The 18,872-nt window shown below is 47.3% G+C and overlaps 1 long non-coding RNA gene and 1 other non-coding gene across 3 annotated transcripts in view; both read left to right on the plus strand.

Moving 5' to 3' along the window:
* Positions 1 to 17,013: 17,013 nt before the first annotated feature.
* LOC116817828 (uncharacterized) overlaps positions 17,014 to 18,872 on the plus strand; it is a 36,858-nt gene continuing 34,999 nt past the window's right edge. For both annotated transcript variants that reach the window (XR_012656121.1, XR_004372014.2), the window contains exons 1-2: positions 17,014 to 17,103; positions 18,375 to 18,459. This is a non-coding gene — a long non-coding RNA (uncharacterized LOC116817828). The remainder of the gene's footprint in view (positions 17,104 to 18,374; positions 18,460 to 18,872) is intronic.
* Positions 18,604 to 18,735, plus strand: LOC116817836 (small nucleolar RNA SNORA13). The gene has a single exon (XR_004372018.1). It is a non-coding gene; the product is annotated as a small nucleolar RNA SNORA13 (small nucleolar RNA).

Here is an 18,872-nt window from a genome sequence, read left to right on the forward strand (position 1 = left end):
CTATGGGAAATGGCCAGAATGCAGAGTGCCAGAGGAAATATTTGGCTATTCTCCAACGCAAGTGCTGGAGAACACAACACAATATAATAACTGTATTTCCTACATATAAGCTCACTTTCACATTCCCCTCACAAACATATAAGTTTAATTTACACAACTATTTAAATGGTCCTAAATAAAGATTTTTAAAAAGTTTTATCTTGAGGCAATTTCTCTTTTGAAGATATTTATTTTCTTTTTGCCTAAATTTGAGAATAAAAATAAATAAAATCACCATTTACAATATGACCCTACTGTTTTGCTTGAAAACCCTTCCTGCATCTAATGCCCCTATGAAACTTTTTGGAGAGGTGGAGGAAGATGAATGGTTCAACCCCCCCACTTGAGCAAAATGTGCTACAGTTTTCTTTCACAGTGCTTCTAATTGGTGAAACTGCTCTGTGTGGCCTAAAGCATTTCTGGTAAAGAGACAGATCCAACTAAAATAGTCTGAAATTTCAAACATGTCTGTAATATTCACTATGTTTAAGGAAAACACAGTGTTAGAAACAAAACCAACTGAAATTAGAGCTTTCTACCCAGCTATATCTTCATCAGGTTTTTAACCTTCGCAAACAATGTAGAAAACACCTCATCAGTTCATCAATACAGAAAACTGCCATCTACTAATGGGTAGGTAGGTGGCAAGTTGTAATCGCTCTGCCTCGCTGGCTAAGAATTAGGCCTATGCTACGATTGTTATTATCCCATCTCCCCACTATGGCCTGCTTGTTTGTCTCATCCATCTGTTGCATCATGTGTTCTTTTAGATTGTTAAGCTCTTTGGGCAGCAACTATCATTTACTATATATTTGTACAGTGCCTAGCACAACGGGGCCTGGACTTGGTAGTGCTTTTATGCACTATCAACTATAAATGGTAAATAATAAGAAGGAAACAATGAATGTTGAATTAATGGGTTCTTCATCCTTTCCTATTCAGTTGAAATTCAGTCATTATGCAGTATTTCCTTTTATATTTTTTTTTCCTGCACATCAGGGCCTTTCCTTGGACACCAACATGGAGATTTTATGCGCTGTTACTTCCCCTCCTCTGTGAAGAGTCAATTGTGATTCCTCAGACCCCCAAAATCCCGCACTTTACATTTAGTTCAGAAACAATTTGGTGGCTTGTTTTTTTAAGGTAATCCAAGCTCAAGGAATGATGACATACTGCATCCCTCATAACCATATGCCAAGGAAGCTCCAGATGGACAGCTATTGTGAGAGTGCTTCCTGGGAAATAGATCCCCAGCACGTTTGATGCCTATGTTGAGCTATTCTCTTGGCTACTTACATTCCTGCCTATCTGCAGCAGTGGCAAAGTGCCTACTTGTGAGTTGACATGTCAGTTTCAATAAGGCATAGATACCACTGGAAAAAACCTCAAGCTTACATAACACTTCAAGTACTCTTTTCTGGAAAGAATTCCTCAACTCTCATAGAAATGTCATATAGCTCTTTTGCACATAACATCAGGTCACACTTGTGCCAGACTTCTGGAGTACAGGAAAAGAAGGCCATGGGTTCATGGCTGCCAAGATGACAGATTGCATAGCGGTGGGAAACTGGAAGTACTGTGTATTATAATATGTTTGGATGCCTCATGTTGTTGTACTAAAGGAATACAACTGACATGCACAGTGCATAAAGGTAGTGAGGTATTGATCTCAGGCTCTGCCTCAGTGCAATCCATTAAGGGAAAGTTGCAATGTAAAGTAGGATCTTCTAGTCACAACCATCACAAAAAAATATCACCAAAAGTACTTCAAAGTGTTGTATGGTTCTCTGTTTTCCTGTCACAGCTATTTTCATGTAAATAAGTTCAGATTACAAAACTGTATATATTTTCTTTTTCTAAATGGCAGCCCCAAAACGTCAAATTGGGATTTGAAAGTCAAGATGAGTTCTTTCCTGTTTGCACATGGTCACCAGTAATAAAGGTTCTGTAAGTCAAATTCTGCCTTAATGACATCTATGCAACCCACCATTGCCAGTGGACTTGCAGAGGTGTAAATGATTGAAAATTAGTGACCATTTTGGCTGACATACAAGAAAAGAGAGTTCGAATTACTCCTTTAAGATAAGTTGGCTTGAGAGCTAACTGGAGAAAAAAGTAGTAAAAAACTGATTTTTCACCACCAAGTAAGCAGTTAGGATTATAAATACACACATGGAGCAGATCTGTTGAGTAGAAGTATCATTATTACATAGTAATTCCAAAAAGCCGCTGGTGTCTCGGTGGGGTGTTGCAGGGTTTTCCCCTCAGTCACCTTCACCAAACAGTCCCTAGGCCTGCTGGTGAATCACCCTTTCTTGAGACTCGGTCCTCTGGCTGGATCACATATGGTCCCACCTCTTCCAGAGTAAACCAGACAGCCAGACAGTAATCCACCAAACTCATGCTGGGGCTTCAGTCTGATTGCGCCTTACCAGTCCTTACCCCTTTCTGCACCATCTTCCTCAGTGGGCCAGTAAGGGAACCCAGCCCCTCCCTTCCCTCTGGATGTCAGTCCAAGGGCCCTTCAGTAAATAACCATGGCTTGCCTATGCAGACATCTTGCTGGTTCCCTGAACCATTTCCTGGGGACCTCCCCTTTCTGGGAACTTTCCCACAGCCTCTTCCAGGCTCACAGTGTATCAGCATCTCTTGCTAGGCCTCGTCCATGGGCTCACTGGAGAGCTTCTTAGCACTGTCTGCCATGCAGCTGGAGAACCCTGGACCATCTCCCTTCCCCAGCTTTCCATCACAACCTCATTGTGCTCCTCCCTGCTGAAGGCCTGGCCTAGCTTCCTTCCTTCAGGAAGCAAGGAGCTGTGTACCAGCCACCCCACTCGGCTCCCTGATCCAGGCAGCCTTTTCTCCCTGACCGAGAGCAAGAGATCTACTCTCCTTCCCCGTCACTCCCCAAGTGAGTTTGATTCAGCCCTTTTAATGCCTCCCTCTAGGCTTGACAGCTACTGCAGGTGTAGTGGGGCAGAGCTGATTGAGCCCACTGGGTCTCATTAATCCGCTCTTTCCCTGTGTGGGGTTTGTACACCCCATCGCAGAGTAGAACCACATTTTAAAATTTGATTTAAATTTAAGTAAGGGGAAAATGGCATCTTGACATGCCAGTTATGTCTGGTGACTGTCCAAACACACAGACTTTCAAAGTTATTGCAAGATATAGTCTAGTTTATAATTGTTTTAAACATTGTTAGACTGTCTACCTACTACTAAATTAGCACAAGTTTGAAAGTCTCTGTCTGCCTCATACATTCAAATGATGAATTTGAATCTTAACATATCACAGACTGGACTCTTTGCTGGGAAGTATTAGTGAAGTGGCAGACCCTGATTGTGAATGCCTTACAGGCATAGTAAGATAGTGATGTCTGTGTTTGGAAACTGTTTTGAAAATTTATGTAAGGAGGTCCTGCTAGTGCAGACTTTTGTGTCCACTTAGAGCCCTGTGGAAGTCAGTGGGATTGTGCAAGGATCTGTGATAGTGGGTCTGTAGCAAGGCGGTGTGGCTCCCCTCCTCCACAGGGAGGGGTGAGCCCCGTCAATCATCCCCCAGGGCGGAACCGCTGGGCGGAAGTCCCGCCCCTCAAAGGGTCATGCGGCGACCCGGAAGGATAAAAGCCGGGCCTCAGCCTTCAATCAGGCCCCAGCTGCCGCCAGGAGCAGACGTGCCTGCCGGCTCTCATCACTGGGAGGCTTCTGAGGCCCGAGGCCAGTACCAGGAGCTGCCAGAGCTACCCCGCGCCCACTACGACGAGGAGCTGCCAGAGCTACCCCGCAGCTGCTACGACGGGGAGCTGCCAGAGCTACCCCACGCCCACTACGACGAGGAGCTGCCAGAGCTACCCCGTCCTTGCTATGGCCCCGAGGAGCTGTCGGACCAGACCTGGCCCGCCTTCCCTGAGGTATTCCCGGACCTGCCGCCCAGTCCTGACTGGGAGGAGCCCATGGTGCTGGGCGACCCTGCGGACCAGGTAGGAAACGAGGGGGAAATTGGAAGTAGCCCGGGGGGAGCTGACTACAGTCAGGCTGCAGAGGGCCCCGAGCCTATGGCCGTGTGTTTCGGTCAGGATCCCCACTGATCGCTCTGTCAGTGTGTTTCGGTCAGGATCCCCCTGATCACTCTGTCAGTGTGTTTCGGTCCGGATCCCCACTGACTGCCACTAGTGGCGACAGCCGCTACTAGGGCCCCGGGCTGGAACGCAGAGGAGTGGGTGGGCCTGCGTTCCCCCTGCCACCCGTAGCCGGGTGGCAGAATCCCCCTCGCCTAGGCCTAACGAGGCCAGTGTGATTGCCACTGCCCTGCCCTGCCCCAAAAGGGCCAGAGCTTATTGTACTGTGTTTGGTGTCCCGCCCGACCCAAGGGCTGGGCCCCCATTGACATTGCTATTGCTCTGCCCTGCCCCAGAAGGGCCAGAGCTTATTGTACTGTGTTTGGGACCCCACCCGACCCAAGGGCTGGGCCCCTCTACCTTTGTCATTGCTCTGCCCTGCCCCAAAGGGCCAGAGCTCAGAGAAACTGTAACTGTATTTGCTGGAGCCCCGCCCGACCCAAGGGCTGGGCCCCTACAGACTTTACCGCTGCTCTGCCCTGCTCCACAAGGGCTAGAGCTTTTTTGTGTACTGTGTTTGGTGCCCGTCCTACCCAAGGGCTGGGCCCCTATAGACTTTACCGCTACTCCGCCCTGCTCCACAAGGGCTAGAGCTTTTTTGTGTACTGTGTTGGGTGCCCGCCCGACCCAAGGGCTGGGCCCCCTCTAACTTTGTCATTGTTCTGCCCTGCCCAAAGGGCCAGAGCCCATAGAACTGTAACCATGTTTGTTGGTGCCCGCCTGCATCGAAGGCTGGGCCCCATTGACTTTACCTGTGCTCAGTCCTCTCCATAGGGACCGAACGTCCTCGGACGGTGGGCTGCGGGTCCAAGGGGCCAGACCCGCGGAGGACAGGACGAGGCCGGTGTGGCTGCCCTCCTCCACAGGGAGGGTTGAGCCTCAGCAACCCTCGTCACAGGGTCCCAGTGAAGAATCAGGGTCCTAGTATGCATTTTCCTAGTGATCTGCCAAGGATTTGATACCCTGGATGATTAGGACTAATTGAAACACTCACTGTTTCATAGTTACCTGCTATATTGGTATCAAGAGAATCCAGTAATTTTTCCAGTACATGTGAACTTCCCTCCTCCCCATCCCCTTTTCTTGGGGAAAGATTTGTAGTTTGCATGTATGTGGATCAAGAATAGTGTGCATATTTATACTGGAATACAAAGATGAATTCAGTAGTGTATAATTATCATTCATAATTCATAACTGCTCTCTGTGAATGGAACAAACATAGATTAATACAGACATTTTTCTTATTGCAGGCTGGAAGGAACTTCTCATCTATAATTTCTTAATTAAGCTGGATGTGCAATCATAGAGTGAAAGAGAAACTCTGATTATCTCTTAGACTAAGACAGGCCAAGACGTTTTCCAGTGGCAATATAATGGTGGTGCTTAATGAGCAGACTTACTATAAAATAATTCAATATTGCATTTTACCACAGCTTCATGTCATGATTTTGGCTCTTTAAATAGCCATCATGGGATCTTGCCTTATCTGAATCATTCACCTTTATTGTTTCAAAAACCTCGAGGGGGGATCTTACATATGGTGCAGTACACCCTGCTTTAGAGCAGTATTTGTACAACGATCTGTGGCATCTAAACACTCAAAAGATCAATGATCAAAAAAAGATCATGGAGGGGAGGTGGATGAGGAAAAACAGTTGCGATAAGACAAAAATTGACACAAATCAAACTTTACTGAACTTCAAATAAGGGTAACTTTTTCCCTTATTTGTCCAGCTTCACCTGCCTTAACAATACCTGGTCCCCCCTACTGGGATTTGAATTGGAAATGCAAAAACACCATGGAAAAGGAAAGCTGCCAGACTTCCAGCCCAATTTTGCCAATTTAGGAGACAGACATTATTGGGCTCCTCTCCAAATACAAGCTTTAAATGTCTGCCAATCACTAGTTATGTTTTAAACAGTTAACTAATGCCATATTCCCCCTCCCTTGCCCTCATCACCCACAGATCAATCAAATTACAATATAATATTTAAATATAATGCAGTAGCTTTCATATTTGTAACCTTTCTGCCAAGTGGAGCCAGCAGCAACAAGGGCCGGGTTCAGTATCTAGGGGTTCCTTCTCAACAATACAACACAAAGCTGGCTCGAGCCCCCACCCAGTGACCTGGGACAATTACACACCACCTCCTGGGTGCCTCTAAGATGCAATACTTCCCCTCTCACAAGCAGAGACTGAGTGCAGCAAAAACTTTTAACAAAAGTAGGGAATTAACTCAGCATTAATTTGGGAAAACACTGCAGCTAGAGCTCATAAACACAAACCATGAGCAAAAGACCCACCCCACAAGTAAGTTGGGCAGTGTCCTTTTACCCTCATGATCTTAAGTCCAGCAACCCAAAAGTCCCTTTAATGTACCAGTCCCTTCTCTGTACCCCACTCACAGTTGCTGCCCTGGGCCAGTGCAGCCTCAGAATTCAGAGGTTCATCCGCAAAGTTCACCTCCCACCCTGGATGGAAAGTGGGGCTGGGGGAGGGGTAAGGAGGCACCTTACGTGCTGCACTGCTCTGGCACTCGCTCATCACCCCAACGGCCGATTGCCACTCCTCTGAGGGGCTCTGCTGTGGTCCTCTCTGCCAACTGCCCTGCTAACTGCTTGCCACACCTCTTCTCCAGCTGCCCACTCACCAAGATGTCTTCAGCCCCCCCTCCACACACACATACTAGTGATTTCAGGTGTTAGTGGGGGAGCCTCACAGCTGGTGCACACTGGGCAGTCTCTTGCAATAGAGACACTATCCTAAAGTAGATCTAATACTTTGACCTAGGTATCAGTGATTTCAAATCTGCAGCTTGTAACAGGACTCTCAGTTGAGTCTAAATTAGCTTTTATTTACCATGGAGAAAGGAAAAGGCAAAGGGAGTCTAGGACCCTTAAACATGGCCCAAATACCTATCCCTAACCTCTCTCAACTCCTTGGACTTTGCAACCCATATCCCTTGCCTAGTGAGTGCTGTTCAGTTGAGGGTGAGTCCCTCCATGGGGGTTCTGCTGCCCTCAGTTCACACAACAAGGATAGCAACCATTTATTACTTTGCCCTAAAAACAAGGAGAGTGGGGATCCAACACTAGCCACAAGTGATCATTTGGGCAAGCAGTCCCATCATGCTGAGCACCTAGGCAAGGTGGGTGTATCCATGCAAACAAGATCAGCTTCTGAAATCTTTTTCCACAGCTCACCACTAGATGTCAGGGGAGAGCTCATCCAGCCTCTGCTTACATACTTACAATAGCCCAAACACACTTTACAAGAAGTTGTAAAATTCTGATAGTACAGTGAATACATAGGAAAATAGGACAACCTTTCAAAGCTGTACTAAACCAACAGATGGAATGCTGATGAGTGCACAAATTGCTCTTCAAATTGAGTAGGGTCTACTTTTTGTCCAAAGGCAGCTAAAAGAGCAATAATTACTGAACATACATCAGTTGTTTCCAAGATCCAGTGCTATCTGAGCATCCAGATGCCCTTTCCTGATTACATAGGCAAGAAGAAAACTGCTAAACCCCTTCCCTCTGTGGGCCAGAGGGAAGAACCCCCAGGCTCTGTTCCCCACTCTTCTGGCTTTCATTTGAAAGGGGAAGAACATTAGCGTCAGCTTCCAGCCTTTCCAGGGGACTAAGAGAACAGAACCTCTCCCTGAAGAAAAGTGAAGAACTGTTGACTGCCTCCCTTTAATCCTGCCAACCACCACAAGGGAGGAGGGAGAGAAATTCCTAGCCCAAGTGAAGAAAAAAGGACTCCGTAGGAATCAAGTTAGGACTGATAGCCAAACTCCAAATATGCACAGGTGCCAGATTGGAGTTATCACACGTCCAGGTTTTACCAAAGCCTCTTTTGTGTGAGTCTGTCTGGGAGTGATTTTAAAAATAACAGGAAATGTCCTAGGTTTTTGCGAGCAGACAACCTGCTGCTCAGAAAGAGCCCTCCGCTGATTGGTCCACTTCCTGATTGGTCCCTCCCCTGCATCTGCAGTTGATTGGTCCATTCCCCTGCAAGCCACAGCTGCTAGACCTCACCCACACAGGACCTGGGTTCTCAGCTCTGGGGTCGGATCCTGAAGGGAGGTGCTGACTGATGTCTGTAGCCATGTCCTGGGCTTGTGCCAGCTATCCTGCTACTGTGACAGGGTGCTACACTGCCCTTCACCTCAGTGAGTACCCCTATGCAGGTACCCCCTCCCATACCCCAATTGTACCCCCCTCTCCATCTCTCCCCAGGTTCCCTGTCCCCTCCGGCAGTGTCCTCTTTCTGGGAACCTGAAATATGGTAACCCTATGATGGACCAAACACAGAATAAATACCATTCGTAACTGGTAGGGATAGAAAGTAGTTGCCATCTCTTGGTGTGTAAAATGAGTTTGGACTTTGATTAATCAGTTTTTAGTGGACCAGTATCCATTTTGAAAAGCCATTACAACAATTGGCATCCTTAACTGGCAATTGTAGCAGAGAGCCCAAGCAACTGAATAAGCAGAAGATGTGAAATATTGTCATCTCTAGAAGAAGTCTCTATATCAGGGCAAGGCACATTGACGGAATGGAGTTGGGAAACCTGGATTCTTTCTCCCTCTCTACATTACCCACTCTACAGGCAAAAAGATTATTTCAGTCTTAGGGGTCTCTAGTTAGACACCACTTATAAGATTTGCTAAAAATCAACTAGTAATGTTCATCAGATACTGTACCATCAGTTGAGCAGATCAAGACTGCGAAAGCAAACCAGTAGCAGAGCAAGACATAACTGGGCCTGCAACAGGGGTCAGCAACCTTCGGCACGTGGCCCACTGGGGTAATCCACTGGCAGGCCGCAAGACATTTTGTTTACATTGACCGTCCATAGACGTGGCCCCCCGCAGCTCTCGGTGGCCGCGGTTCACTGTTTCTGGCCAATGGGAGCTGCAGGAGCAGCGGCCAGCACAGCCCTGCGGCCCGCTGCAGCTCCCTTTGTCTGGGAACAGCAGGCCATGGCCACTGAGAGCTGCGGGGGGCCATGCCTGCAGACGGTCAACGTAAACAAAATGTCTTATGGCCCGCCAGTGGATTACACTGATGGGCCACGTGCTAAAGTTTGCTGACCCCTGGCCTACAAGCTAGCCAGAATAAGCTGACCTATGACCGGGCTAGACCAGTCAGGAATAAGTCTCATTTTCATGAACATTAAAACTCAGTATCTCAAATCATTTCAAGATACAAAAAAGTATTGTTTCATCCATATCAGCCTTTGTCTGAATTTATGTGTAACAACAATAAACAATCCTTATTGTGTGTGTGTAAACTGGTGTTATGAAAAATGGCACTTCTGCTGTACGTATGTTAATGTAGATGGGAGCTAGAGCAATATTTTCCAGACAGAAATTATATATACGTAATAAAGAGCCATACCATGGACAAAAGTATTGCTCTTGCATAAACCAGCACTCCTATATATACACTCTCTCTCTCTCTCTCTCAACTTAAAAGTGGCGCTCTCTCTCTCGCAACTTAAAATTAGCCACATTCTAGTTAACAAAAGCTGGAGCAACTTCAGCTGGTTCCCCCACAGTGCAGCTGAACATCAGGAATTCGATCTTAAGCAGAATTGCAGACATTCCAAGCCAGTGACTAACATGATGTTCATATGCACCAACTTCAGTTTTCTAGTTACTTGAGAGCAGCAGGAGATATATGTCAATGGGGAGATTTGTGCACCGAGTAATTCCCACATTGATTTTCTACTGTAATTCTTTTCAATATGCTATACAGTGTTACTCAGTATGTTGTTATTTATATTAATAAATTCAAGTCTGCCCGGGCCAAAGTATTCAAACGTGGGTTCCTGAAGTTTGGCACTGAAAGTCATTGTCCTACATCAGAATAAATGTGATCTGAGTGTTGCTCATACGCTCTCAAAATCTGGCCACATTTATTAGCATTACTAACAATAGATTTAGTTGCCAAACTTCATGCACTTATTCTGGCCAGCGTGCTTTATTGACAAGACAACAAAGTCCCTGCCCCAAAGATATTACAAATGAAAGAGCAAATTAGTCGTTCCAAATCTGCAGGATAAAAAGACTGCTGTTCACAATTCTTGTCTTTACAAGCTCAACTAGTGACCTAGTCAGTGCAACCAGTGCACAAGTCTAGTGTGTTGTCTGCATTGAGAGAAAAGGTGGAAGAGTGATAAAACAGGGAAAAAAATCTTAAACCTGAGTCAACAGGCTGAAAATACAGTCCACCAGTTGCACGCTTGAACTATGAAGTAGCTGAGGAAAAATCTGAAAGGAGAATCATAGTGCACCGACAACAGGTAAGCTCTTTACATCAAACTCTGACACATTTAACAGTATTTCTCCATGTACAGTTCCACTGCTAATTTGCTCTTATAACACAAAGTTATTTAGGTTATTCAGGAACAGAGAGGACTGTGAGAAACTCAAAGAAACCTAAACAAGGTAGGTGAACGTGCAATGAAATTCAATATCAATCAATGCAAAGTAATACACAGAGGAACATTTAAATTATTCGTATACCTTACAGGGTTCTTAATTAACTGTATCACTTCTGAAAAGGGACCTAGGCATCACCTAGGCAGCGCAATGAAGAGGTCTTCCCAATGTACAGTTGTGGTCAAAAAAGCAAATATGTGTTAAGATGCATAATGAATGGGATGATGAATAATACAGATAATGTTGTAATGTCTTTATAAGAATCAATGGGGCAGCCACTTCTGGAATATTGTGTGCAGTACTGGGCACCCCATCTCAAAAAGGATATTTCAGAACTAAAAGGGGTTCAGACAAGGACAATGAGAATGATCTAGGACATGGAAAAATTCACATGTAAGAGAAAGATTGAAAAGATTGGGATAGTTCACCTTAGAAAGAAGAGGGGACATAGTAAAAGTGTATACAATGATGAATGGTCTAGACTAGAAACTAGATCAGGATCATTTGTTCTCCCTGTCTCATAACACAAGAACAAGGGGCCTCCCCTTAAATTAAAAGTTGGGAAATTCAAAACCCATAAAAGGCAATACTTATTCATACAACATGTGATTAAGCTGTGGAACACAGTAACACAGGAAGTTGTTGAGGCCAAGAACTTATCAATATTAAAAAGAAGGGGTTAACATTTATAAGGATAGCAACACTAGTCAGATTTATTATAGCTGATGCTAATAAATTTTGACAGGGATATTAAACCTCATACTTCAGGGTTTAAGTCAACATCTATCTATTAGAGACCAAGAAGAAAGCTAATGGGTGTGTCCACCTGGTGTTGTCCACTGTTAGAAACAGGATTCTGGACTAGATGGATGTGGGTCTGATCTAGTACTGGATGGTGATTCCTATGTATGGTGACTAGATGTCCCAATTTTATAGGGACAGTCCCGATATTTGGGGCTTTTTTTAATATGGGCTTCTATTACCACCCACTCCCTGTCCCGATTTTTCACACTTGCTATCAAGGCACCCTATTCCTATGTTCCTAAGAACCAATAATAATTTGCAGTGTAGACCTTTCCCTAGTCCTTGGAATTGGTGGCCTTATACTGACATCTGGTGGGTTTTTAACAAAAATTGAAACAAACTTTGAAATATAGTGGACTAGCAGTAATAACCCTCTCATTTGATGCCTGATCTCTTTTCAGAGAAGTTACTACAGGAAATCTTCACCTTGAAAGAGTTCCAAACCACTCAAGACAGCAAAGCTAACAGCAATACTGCACCAATGACTCATTTTCATTTTCAAAGCAAGTTACAAACATTTCAGTTACTATTCATATTACTCTCTCTCTACAAGTCCATTTATGCAAAGCCATCCACAATGTCACGCATGTTGCCCAGAGTTGTGGTCTTTCAGAGCAGGATGCGATTAATACCCTGAAGACTTCCATCAACATGAGTCCAGTGGTCGACTTTCCCACTCCGAACTGGTTAGCGACCGCTCGGTAGCAGTGTGGAGTAGCCAGCTTCCACAGTGCAATCGCCATGCGCTTCTCCAGCGACAGGGCAGCTCTCATTCTTGTGTCCTTGTGCCACAGGGCTGGGCTGAGCTTATCACATGGTCCCATGAATGTGGCTTTCCTCATCCGGAAGTTCTGCAGTCACTGCTCATCAGCCCAGATGTGCATCACGATGTGATCCCACCACTCAGTGCTTGTTTCCTGAGCCCAAAAGCGGCGTTCCACTACGGTCAGCACCTCCGTGAATGCCACAAGAAATCTCATGTCATAGCTCCTACACATGAAGAGATCAATGTCACACTCCTCTTGCCTTTGTAGTTTAAGGAATAACTTCACGGCCACTTGTGACATGTTGGTCAGACCAAGCAGCATACTGGTCAACAGTTTAGGATCCATTCCTGCAGCCCAAAGAGGCAGGGTGAGCAGTACACAAACTGTTGAAAGATGGTGCCAAATGGGGCTGGAAGCACAGGGATTGCTGGGATGCGAAGCAATACATCACAGGGCATTAGGAGAGGACCCAGGATACCCTGTGACACATTTGCCTTCCCACAAGTGTTAGTGGCAGAAGCGAAAGCAGTGCTCTGTGGGCTAGCTGCCCAGAATGCACGGCTCCAAATACTGTTGCAAGGGTGAACATGCTGTTGTGCAGGCAGCTGACAGTGTGAACACAACAGCAGTTTCCCTTCAGCGCTCTCTGAGCGGTGCTGTAACTTCCGGAGCTGTAACTCCTCCAGTGTCTGTGTAGTTGTGGCACCAGCACTGGAAGAGAGCTCTCCCAGCGCTGTAAAAAAACCCACTGCCACAAGGGGTGTAGGTAACTCCCAGCGCTGGGAGTGCACTGCCACTTTACAGCATTGAAACTTGCAGCACTCAGGGGGGTGTTTTTCACATCCAAGGGAGAAAGTTGCAGTGCTGTAAAATGGCAGGGTAGACAAGGCCTAAGATTAACTCCCCTCACGTTAGTCAGCTTGAGTGGGAGCCCTCACACTGCAACACAACACCTGAGTTTCACAATGTGATTGGTTTAATAGCACTGATTGAGCATTTGTATTAGCACCACATTGGTCTATATGTAAAACTTAGGTCCCCCGAGCTACATTGCTCAGGCTGTGAAAAATGTCCTGCCTGTAAGACATAGGGTATGGCTACACTTGCAGCCGTACAGCGCTGCCGCAGGAGCGCTCCCGCGGCAGTGCTTTGAAGTGCAAGTGTGGTCGCAGCGCCAGTGCTGGTGTTGGTGTCACTAAGCATAACCCTAAGTAACTTGGGAAAATGGAAGGCAATAAGAATATGAAGTCTCCCTGTTTTAGGCCTCTGGCGAGCAAAAGTCCTTCCATGTTTGAACTCTAATCGACCTAAGAGGCTGGCAGATGGGAAAGGCCAGGTGTAACAGCCGTTATCAGTTGCAACAGTTTTGGCATCCCTGGGTGGACATCGAGGCTAAAATCAGCCTTGCCTGGACCCCTCTCGGCGGCCGACAGATCACAGCTACAACTGATGCCCAGCGCACATCGGTGACTTCACCGGGGGCCTCGGCGGAAACGCGGTGTGAGCGACCCCGGAGGGCACAACGGTCCAACGCGCTCGAGTAGTGGAGAAGCAGTTGCGGGCGACGGTGAGGAACCGGTCCCTTGGATGAGGTAGGAACAGTCCAGTGGTCTGGATTTTTGCCTGTTAGGACCTGGGGACGCCCAGTGTCACCCTAGGATATGGGGCAGGGACAGAGTACAGGCAGGGCACGGTGTATGCCCTTAGAATGCATTCTAGAAAACTGGAAGGTGTTTGGATCGAATTCAATGACCAAAAATAAGTTACAAAAGTTCTGTACAGTAGACTGGCCTCATTATCACCTAGAGGACCAGAAAAGGTGGCCACTGAAAGGATCACTTAATTATAACATGATCCTCCAATTACTCCTGTTTTGTCAGCGAACGGGTAGCTTCTGAAGCTGTTTGTATGGAGAGCTCTTGTAAAAATACCACTGTGGCTCCTGTTCTTCCCCCCGTCTGGCGGAGTGCAAGGATTCAAAAGCAGGTGAGGGATAGTGCAGGGACAAAGGAGGGACCTATCTAGAAAGGGGAGACCCTATGTCCTAGTGCACTCTCTCCCTATTGTAGCTAAAAAGCAAGATCAGATGCAGAATGGTACTGGGGGCCAGTGTGAATGACTGTTACCGGAAGACGCCCAGAGTACCCTGTGAAGCAAAAGCTCGTGACCAGGACTACTCTAACGCAAGCCTGGTAACTAGTGGATCTTTAGGAGATCTGACCCATGGTGGGCTGACTTGGCCTGGCATCGTCCGGTGAGGAAGCTACCTGGGTCTAGGAGTGTGTGTACCCATCTTCCCTTCCCCTTTCCTTTCCGTGTGGGCTACTGACAGTCTGATCATCTCACTGGATGCAATCAGAGTAAGCGGCGCCGTCTCCCAGAGACTAGCCGACGCTCTTTGCTGAAGGGAGGTGTAGGAGGGTCGTGGCCATCCTCGTTAGCCTCTCCTGTGTGAGTACCCTGTAGGGAAAAATCCTTAGTTTATGAGCCGCTAGCGCGGACAGGGCACCCTCCCTGTGTGTGTAAGTGGAAAATGGGTGGGGGACAGTCTAAACATTCCATCTCACCCCCTAAGGGTACCCCAGCATTTTACATGTACGTACATTATGGTTCAACAACCTGCAGGTATTTAGAGAATTGGAATATTTACACGCGTGAAAATCCATCTAAACAATGCCCACTAGAAGGTACTTCAATCTAGATAAGAGGAGCGTTTAATCACCAAAAAGCCCTGACACAGCGTGAGCAAATTTGTCTACTGAGGAAAGGAACGGGTTAATTTGAAATTCAGCTTGGCCCAGGGATAGAAAGAAAGTTGCTCTGCGTTCAAGGTCAAGAATCAACGCAGACTATGCTAAGTACAAAGAAAAACTGCCGGCTGTGAAGAAACAAAAATGTAGACAGAGGAAAACCAAAGGCAATATAAGTTACAGAACAGAGATTACATTTGCAAAACTTAACTGTCCAGTAAGATCCAACAGTGTGCCTTTGTGACCCCAGAGCCGGTGTGGCTTGGTGACATCCAAAGAAGCCACAGGCAGCCGACCTGGACTGGAATCTCTGAAAGAGATGCCGTAGGAGATTCCAGGGTATAAAAGAACAGCCCTCCCAAGAGTGGAAGCATGTTGGAAATTTTGGACAAGCTGTATATAGGATAATCTCCTCTCCACCTCTCCCCCTTCTCTGAACATTATACATAGAAGTGGCCAGTCTGGACGTACGTGTGTGAGTATGAAAGGGGTTAGGTCTTGGGGCATCAATGTTTTCCTGAGTGATGTGGGAGCGTTCCCAACACTCTCCATTGTTGTTTTATTATTTTATTAATGGAGCTTTAAAAATTCAGTTATATGGTGTGTTTTCTTTATCTTCCCCCAATGATCCTGTAGTGTCAGCCTGATCACCTGACACGAGGGATAGATTGGTAACAGAAATTTGTCACAGTTTGGTGAGCAATTAAGAAGGGGGGAGCCCTGCAGAATTTACACCATCTATTTGTTTTACCCTTGTTATTTTATGTTTGCTTTGCTTGGTACTGCTGGTGTTATATGTTGAGAACTGCATGAGTAAAAGTGAGCCCTAATAGGATAAGGAAAAGCTATCTGGTTCTGGTTCTGTTCTGTTTAACCGGTTACTGTTGTTTTTCTGCTCTGTTCGTTTGGGCGTTAGGAGTGTGGGCAGAACTGAACCTCTCGTTCGTAATTCCTCAGAGTGGAAGCCATGCATGCGAGGAAGCTCTGAGGTTGAATTGAGATCCTTCTGTCCCATCCCCTGTAGCGGTCAGTGTATAGAAGTGGGAAAACCTGGCTTAGACTGGAATTTCCTCTGCTGTCTGTGTAATTCTCTTTTCTGTTTAAGTGTCAGCAGACAGATGGATGGGTCTCTGGGTAAACCCTCTAAAGGGGTTTGGCCTTTGCCCAATGGGCTATGTGTTTTTGTCCAGGTGGCAAGCCTCACGAGGAAGGACTCAGGTAGTCTTGTGAGTAAAAATGTTTAAGGGAAGAGACCAGGAGGGGTGGGGGCTAGTTGAGAAGCCCACCCTCCTAGCTAAACTGGTAGTGGAACAAGTTGGTGCCCATGGAAGGGACTGTTCAGTAAGAAAAGCAGGATCGGGCCCAGGCGGGCAGGCAACAGACAGAGAGATTGGAAAACAGATTGGAAAACTTTAACGGTGTAGTAGAAGGAAGGAGGAGGGGGGGAAGAAAGAAGAAAGAGGAAAAAAAACTTATAAAAAGGGAAAAGCCGCTTGTATTAGGCATGCTGGATCTGAGGCATGCTAAGTCTCCCAGCACCGATTTGAGATCTCAAATAAACTTTGCTTGCTTCTCCACCCTGGTGTGTTTATTGGCGCTAAGCACTCTAAGCATGGACCACTGTTGCTTGCCTTGGGTACCCTCTGTGCCTGCAACACTGGGACAGAGCTCTCCCAGCGCTGCACGTACTCCACCTCCTCATGGGGATTAGCTTGCAATGCCGGGAGCCGTGCTCCCAGCGCTGGGGGACTGTTTATACTGGCGCTTTGCAGTGCTGTAACTTGCTGCGCTCAGGGGGGTGTTTTTGCACCCCCCTGAGCGGGAAAGTTGCAGGGCTGTAAAATGCCAGTGTAGCCAAGGCCATAGTTCGGTTGCCCTAACCCCCACTGCAGCAAAATGCTTTGTTCGCCCACACTCCTGCCCGACCTCTCCAGGGGGTGGAGTAGGTGCACTCTCCTCCCCCTCCTTCCCTGTCTGTGTGCGGCCCCCCTCCCCGGCGTTGGTACACGCCGCTCCTCCCTGCAGAGTGGTTTGTTCGGCGCGGGGCATGCTGGGAGCGGGGAGGAGCGTCTCTCTTTCTCTCTCTGAGGCGAGACGGGATCGGTCATGCTGGGTGGTTGCTGCTCGGCCCCTGCGCCGGTTGGTTTGGGAGCAGCAGCGGCTTCGTGGTGAGCCGCCCGGCCAGGGCCGCGGGGTTCGAGAGGACGGGCAGGGTAGCCGGCTCCGTAGTGGGGGACGGGGCGAGGGGGTGGTTCGCTCTCCAGTGCCATGTGCTGCGGGTTGGGGGACGGCTGGGCCTGGCGGCTCCTAGCTCCGTGCACGAGCCCCCGCGCGCTACGTCCAGCGCGCGCCCTCCAGCCGAGATTCCGTGTCCCGTGGCTGGCCTGGCGCGAGTCTCAGTGCGGCTCCCTCTTCCTCATGGGCCGACCACCCTGCCGGGCTCGCGCTTCTCGCAGCCCTGCCGCGCTGTGACCGCTCGGCTCGTCAGGCTGCCACCCCTTCCCCCGCAGGCCCTCCGGTGTAGGGGCCGAACCCCCCGGTTGTCTCCTGGGGGAGCCCTGTTGGGTCGCAGCGGCGTGACTGGCGGGCGGGGGCAGCCGCTGCCGTTCCTGTGACTCGGGCGCGGGTCCGCGTGGAGTTGGTACGAGCGAGTGAGGATTTTGGTACGTGTTGTCGACCCAGTGGTTGCTCAGCTCCGCGTGCTTTCCCTGGCTTCAGAGTGGCGCACGTGCATGCTTGTAACTAACGCAGGCGATGCTAAGAAAGCCCCAGACCAAAAACTCTTCCTCGCCGCTTTAGCCGTGCGTGCTCGTGCTGCATGGGGAACAGCGCCCAGTAGATTGATAAATCACACGTGTTAGACCCAGGGTTTGGGTAAGTCTTAAAAATGGGACTGACTGGCCATAGCATGGTGATGTTTGGGGCAATATTTCTCACACACCCCACTTCTGTGAAAGTCCTGAAAGCTATGGGGCATGTTTTTTTGAGCGAGGGAACGGTGATACTGCTGCTCATCTTCATCTATGCCTTGGTGTCCTGGGAGATCTGTCAAATATTGTAGAGGTGAAGTATTCACCTGTTGGAAGATTGGGTTTTCTGCATTTTGTTTTGTACATGCATAACTCAGATTCCCTAATATGCTTAGGTTTTGGACTGGTTTTTTTACTGCACAATGCACCCTTAAAATCAGCATGGCCCACCATGGGCACATCACACAATTTGAAGGAGGGAAGAATCCTTCCGTTTTGTAGAGCAGTCTCCTCCATAAGACTAGCATAAAATGTGGCTGGGTCTTCTACATGATCACTCGCTGCCCGAAGAGCCCTATGAGGCTAGTGGCATTGAGGACAAAATTTACTTGTATACAAGATTAGTTTGACTTTAAATCGATCTGGTTAGACATTTGTTATATATTATCTTTTTTCCTCCTGTTTTTCAGATGTAGGCACACAATGCCCACTGATGAGCTTTGCCTAGTTGACAAATACCACTTTACAAGAAGTTGATACGACAGTTCTTGAATGGTATGATTATTTTTAATGGAATGTCTGACGTTTGTGTATAATTCAAAAATTTACTTACAGGTCTCTCTTGGAGGTGACCATTTGTTTATATGCTGTTAAGCTAGGTTTTGCACTGAGAAATGATCACTTAGAGATTTAAATATTTGCCTTTGTGTTACCCATTCACTATCTCCCACAGTGAACGTGGTGTCAAAAAAGGCATACAAAAAGTCTTGCTGAAAAAGTTTTGGGAGATGGTTATGTACTTTTTCTCTCCACAATTCTGCAAGGACAGAATCTCAGTAGAAAAGTTGATGATTGGGTGGTAGGCATGAGTAGTCTTTAAGGTCAGAAGAGATGGTTATAATTTGGTAGTATGACCTCCTGCACATTGTAGGCCACACAGCCTCACCCACCCTCACTATATCTTGCCT

Source organism: Chelonoidis abingdonii, chromosome 6 (assembly GCF_003597395.2).
Source record: "Chelonoidis abingdonii isolate Lonesome George chromosome 6, CheloAbing_2.0, whole genome shotgun sequence".
Taxonomy (NCBI): domain Eukaryota; kingdom Metazoa; phylum Chordata; order Testudines; family Testudinidae; genus Chelonoidis; species Chelonoidis abingdonii.